A 6585-nucleotide genomic window follows, 5' to 3' on the forward strand; every position below is an offset into this window, starting at 1 on the left:
TATAAATTTAAAAAAATCTGATCAGAAAAACGAATCAAACACTATAAAGTATATTGTATGTATGGACCTATGTATAAACTCTTTATTGTACAAAACACAGAACACAAATATATGGCACAGGATAGGCAGTACAAAGGCGAACTTATCCCTTTAAGGGATTTCTTCCAGTTAACCTTTGAGTAGATGAGAATTGATGAAGAACGGTAGACAAATATAGCACTGAGTACAATAGACTAGAGTAGAGTAGAGTTTGAAAATATCGTCGTGCTACTGATAAAATAATATGTTCAAGTACATGAGGCTTTGGAATTAGGTACGTAGACATAAATACCTAACTTTCCAGATAAATATTATAATAGCTGTACCTAAAGACAATCCTATAAAATACTCAATGAGCAACGCTTTTGTTTCTAGCGAGTGATAAGGCACGTTGGCTCTATTATTTAGCTATAACATGTCAATATGGTAGTGAAACATACGTTTACTAATAAAAATATTTCTCAGAAGTTACGCCGTTGAATATATTTATTTATTTAACCTTTATTGCACAATACAAAAAAGTACACCTTTGAATATACGTACGTATGGCGCCATTTAGGGTTCCAGCAAAATTGGACATTCCATAGCGTAAGTATGGAACAACCAATTTAGCTAGGACCCTAAATGGCGTAACAATCCAGTGTGGTGACTGTACAATATGAGTCTAGAGTACCGCAGTTTCCAGCCAGTGTTTTGTTTTTATTTTACAACACGGGCATTCTGACCTACCCCACGCCCCAGCGCATTACAAATTCAGGAATTATTCGCGTAACGTAACGCGATGCATATTCATGCGCCCGCGCGTACCTGAGTTCAACAGCTTGCTAGGGTTGCCAAAATTGTGAAATTGCAAGCGTGAATAAACGAAAGTCAAAATGCTGCAATATAAAGATTGTCAACGAATTTAGACAATATATTAAACTAAACTAAACATAATATTTTACCTAAAAAATTATACGTACCTACCCACTTGTTAATTTAAATTTTTTCAGTGTAGAAAGAAAGAAAAGAATTAAAACGTCAAAATGCGATTAAAATACCAATGCCTGGCTCTCATTAATCACATCTAAACATCAAAAGTGAATGTTAATTTTCTGTGTCGTGTTGCCTAAACTTCAAATGCTTACAGCTTTCTATAGTTGTTTTTTTAAGTAGATACTTAAACTTCTTATTCGTTCCTATTAATCGAACAACAATTCAATATAGCGTTGTCCACGATGTCAAACAGGTGATGTGAAATATTCCCATTTCCCATTGTTTGAAAAATAATGAGTACGGCCTTGTTCTTAATTAGTTTCAATATAGACCGTATGAAAAAGCTATGAATGAATGAATGTTTCTTTATTCAGGCAATAGACCCATTACATAATTTTAAAATAAAAACACAATAAATTTAAAAATAAAAATATATAAAAAAGGAAAGAAATGTAAAAATAAATAAAGCTCTGTAGTCAATACCAAAGTTTTATAAGTTACACTCAAAGACTACTAATGCTAGAGTCAAATTATTACACCAACTGCGAATTTTCAATACAGATCGCAGCTGCAGGGAATTCGTTTGTGCCAGCCCTGACTCTCAACGCGGGCAACCCTGGCTCTCAGCACTCTACATTTGGCGGGAAAACAACAGCGCTGATGAATTATTCCATCCAATAGCAACCTCGCCGTGTTCTGATTGGTCGAGCGGTCGAGGTGATTCGACAACCAAGGTAACGAGACCTCAAGTCGTGTTTTAAGAGGCGAATGGAACAACTGACGAAAACATATTGCTATGCTAACTATACCTCCCCCCTGCATAGAAATTTGTTTGCGGGGGGTCATCCTCTATGCAGCTAATGTACATAAATAAGTGGGTGATAACTCTAAAATAAAGCGTTTCGAAAAATTGTTTTAAATTCGACTCCAATCGAATTATATTTCCACATTTCTATGTTCGACTGTTCGTGCGTGCGCTTTGCCTCAAGGACATCAAATCGACTTTAAATGTGTTACAATGGGACAAAATTTATCGAAATGTAACAATTTAACAAAAATATATCGACGAAAAATTCAAATCGGCCGCTCTATTAACTCTCGTTCTTGGTAATCTGAGAGCCCACAAAAATGGCAACTATAGTGACAGTCTCCAATCGAAGTTTGCAAATTACGGGCAACTTTCCCTGTAACTCTAATTACGCCTTCATTGGAGTAAAAGAGAAAGATCTCCGCAATTTGTCAATTTCGGTTACACTGGTTAACATGAGCCTTTGCTCTGGAACACCTCTGAAAGCTTTTAGAACGGGAACTTAATGCTTACAAATCACCTCACCGGCTTACACTATACACTCAGAACTGAACGACCAAACCCCTTCTAAGTTTGAGAGTCATACGCCCTTCTGGAGCGGAGGCGCTAACCCTAGAGTGCGACAATATACAACATATGGTGGCAATTTGTATGAAACTTCTGTTCCCGTTGCACACCGAGATCACAGTTTTTTTTAGGTTTAGTTTCCACCAGATGCGAAGCGATGGATGTATTTGAAGATGAAGAAGAAGAAGAAAAGCATTTATTAGCACAATAACATAACCTTAAAAACTAACAAAGACAACACAAAATGAGAGGTAGCGCTAAATGGTCCTCACATATGTTGTCTGTGTCCTCACTCAGCTAGGTGTCACGGTATGACTGGTATGAGCCACGATTTTCAGTAAGGTCCAGTGGTTTGTTAAGAACCAATAGAATATTGTCCATTAGAGCTGCGTTGCGCGAGGATAGGTAAATGAAGAAATTCTACTGGTTCTTAAGAAACACACCCCTTGCTAGCATCATCGGACGTCTCTGGTGGAAATGCAGCGTTACATTGGTTATAATTGGACAAAAAGAAAAATAAGAACATTCTATTTTCTTATAAGACCGATCGATAAAAAATTGTTTCTTAAAATCAATTGAAATTATAGCAAATAATTTAAAGTAGGTATAGGTAGTGGTAGTACATAGTAGGAGTTGACGTAGGTATCAAATAACTTAGGTTATTAAAAAAAATATTAAAAAACTTACGTAAATCCACAAAAATTTCGCTCGTGAATCTCGTCAAGTTCTTCCTGCACGGGTACTTCATTTTTTCAAATTTAAAAGTTAAAAAAAAACATCGAACTTCTAATCCGCACTCAAATACGTAACTGATTATTTCATAAATAGAATTGCACCTCACTCGAACAGGTTCAGTTGCATACTGGCAGAACACCTCCTTCCTATGTCCGTTTCCGTAAAAAAAAACAAACGACAGGTACTATAATGGTGGACCACAAGTTGTCAAATAAAAGAGCCCGTATATCTGCGCGGCGATTGGTCGCCATTGTGGCTGATAGTATTGTTACGTCATGTTTCTTTACGGGGGCTTATAGTGTTTGTTTTCATGGAGTTTTGATAAAGATGTTTACGATTGACAGGTCGTGTCAACAAAAGAATAACTGTAGATTCATAACTGAAGAGTCATATTCGCGACCGTTAAGATTGCAATCTATCCCGCAGGATTCTTTTGTAGTGCCGTTACTTTAGCCTTACTTTATCTTAAGCACTGTTTTTATATCTCAGCACATACTGAAATGACCAAATCCTAATCCTGCCTTTGTACCAAACATGTGCTTTATGTTTATTGCCGCTAAGACTGGCAATTAGGTCCCAATTCTTGATTGTAGTAAGAAAATTCTAGTCCTGCCAACCAAGGGTTTTTTAAAGGTCTTCAAAAAAGAAGTCTATTAGTTTCTAATCAACTCAGCAACGCATGTAACATCAATCGATCAATTGAATAGTTACGTTGGTCCCCCTTGGCCAGCAATTAGGTATCTAAAGTCGCATAGTATTTGTTGCAAGGTCTTTAGAAGCCTTATGTTGTATCATGTATGCTTGTCTTATCACCGAGAGGTATAAAACAAAATTCAACAGGCCATTCAATAAACGTACAAAACATTAATCGCTCTATCAACCATTCAAATTGATCGTAAACAATAATAACTAAAATCAATGGTTCATTATGCGTCGTCACAACCATATTTAATACTCAACTCAAAAGGACAAATCGATAAAATGGCATGAATGCGATTTGCATATCTGCCATCTTGGCTGTTTGTGTCGTCACCTGAGTCGCGGAAAAAATTAAAAATGTAACTTGAGTTGCCAAGTTGTCTATGGAATATGATTTTGAAGATAACGGTCGTGAAGGTTGACCAGATGTCATTTTATTATGGCACTATTTTTAATGAGAATACAATGCATTTTTAAATTTCAAAAAACGGAATGGTTTTTGAATTAAAATGTAGGTACTATTTAATTAGTGTCATAAGTTATAAATTATTCGAAATATGATCAAAAATAGAGGTGGGTTTATGATAAAGTTCACGGTGTCATATCATTACATGTCAAACAGCGATGTATATAACAAGATGTCAAAAATAATGCCGAATTGCGTTCTTATGCGAAGGGTAGAGTAGAGTTTATGGTAGAGGTCATAAATGCACAGTATTCTACTAAACTTGTGTTACAATAAAATCTCAAAAAGAAAGTAAATAATTTTTAAAATGAAATATTTATTAGGCCCTTTATTATTTTAACAAAACACCGTCTCACAGGGTCACGAAGGGGAAGGAAAATAAATCCAAAACATATTTAAACACGATTAAATCCATTTAAAATAATCGGCACCATATTTTGAGAGCTCAAAAACTCCAGCTACCAGTCGTCTTTTATATATCTCTAAATATCAACCAGACGTCATCCTTATTGCGTAGGCAATAGAGTTAAAATCATCATAGCTGGCAAAAACTGGTCGCATCCAAAACAAAGATATGCACGTGCGTCTAATCCTCGCATCCGAGGATCCGGGTCCTCCCGGTGGTCCCCCTGTTCCCGTCATCCCCTCACCCCCTCACCCCGCAACTCTCGAGAGATGTCATTCCCATTGCTTAAACCAGTGAAATAGTCTGCCCTTGTTTAATACTATTACTAAAATGAGTAAAATGTAGTGTCGGACCAAAAGCGGATTTTTTTCCGAAACCGAAACCTATTCGGTTTTACCCTAGTTTTGGCCGAAACCGAAACTTTGTCTGAAACCGAAACTTTGTCTGAAACCGAACCTTTGCCCGAAACGAAACATGGTTTTTATGGCGAGATTCGGTCGGACAACACCGGTTCGGCAGTTTTTTGGCCGAAACATGATTTTTATGCCGAAACCTGTCGAAATAGAAACTCCAGCGGGAACTACTAAAATAAAAGCTCGATTGAAAAAAAAACTTCTAAAATAAAATAAAATACCTCCCCCCTCCTCCCTTTTGTAGCAACAGATATGCAAAGAATTAGCCATATATTTATTATAGTTGTATGAGTTCATAGTAGATTGGTTCTGTAGAATTCAGACTCGCATAGCGCTAGGAATATCGCCAGATTGACACGTATTGTTTTAAAGGGGAGCGGGAGACTATTATTGTTGCGCAAGAGTAATTTATGTTGTATTCTGCAGTTTGGAGTGTTTATGATGCATTTTGGAGCGGGATTATGAGGTTTAGTTGTAAAAAGAACGTTTGAGAGATGTGCTTTGAGTAAACATTAGAGATTTGTAGCGTTTTGCGCTCGTGTAGATATAGACACACACAAATATATGTATGGTTCCAGTATATGCCTCATATAGGTATTTAAGATGCCAATGGAGCGAATTTAATGAATGAAGTAGGTACTTACATAGACTAAAATTATACAGGTATTTTTTTAACCCGTTACCACATACGAAACCATTTATGGCGGATTATGATTGTATGCGTGCATACTTACTGTACAATTAAATATTAATATGTTACGCATCACTTAATTTACAAATAAGTAACTGTATGTAAGCGGTTATGTATTCAAGAAAGTATTTCTTTTACAACGTTTATCCAACGTTCTTTATGACAATTGCTAATAATCCAGCGGTAGGTGCGCGAACATTACATCTCTACAGTCTCTACACGCAGCTTTTATGTGGGAGCAATGTAGTCTTTTATAAGCAGGTACCTATTATATATTATTTTCCTTAGGAAAGATAATTATACGAAAGCAAAAGTTAATAATCACAACCATAAGACGCTACAGATGCTGTTGCGACATCCATCACCTGAAAAGGATTTAAAAAGGATTACTATCCTAACACCTTAATCTTCGTAAGAAATTACAATTATCCACTATCCGTCGTAAAAAGGCGTAAGTGCTAAACCCTTTATAGTAAATACGTCCTAATTAGTAAGAAATAAAGGCTCTAATTGTAAATAACCGTTAGAAACAATAAGTCTCATTCGAAAACCGAACTAACTCGTGGGAAACGGACAAGTCAATAAAACGCGCCAAAAGTCATCTTTGTTTTTTTTTCTAAACGCCATTGTCTCTTGCCGCAACGCACGTGTCTATGGCACGGGTTTTTCTGTTTACGCCGTAAGGTTTAAGACACCTGCTGTGTCATTCATTCATTCGTTTGTAATCGTTCAATAATTTGCATCGTGGGCATGGGAACCGGTGAGGGTGTAAGGTGTCTTTTGTTT

This window comes from Cydia amplana, chromosome 25 (assembly GCF_948474715.1).
Source record: "Cydia amplana chromosome 25, ilCydAmpl1.1, whole genome shotgun sequence".
NCBI lineage: Eukaryota > Metazoa > Arthropoda > Insecta > Lepidoptera > Tortricidae > Cydia > Cydia amplana.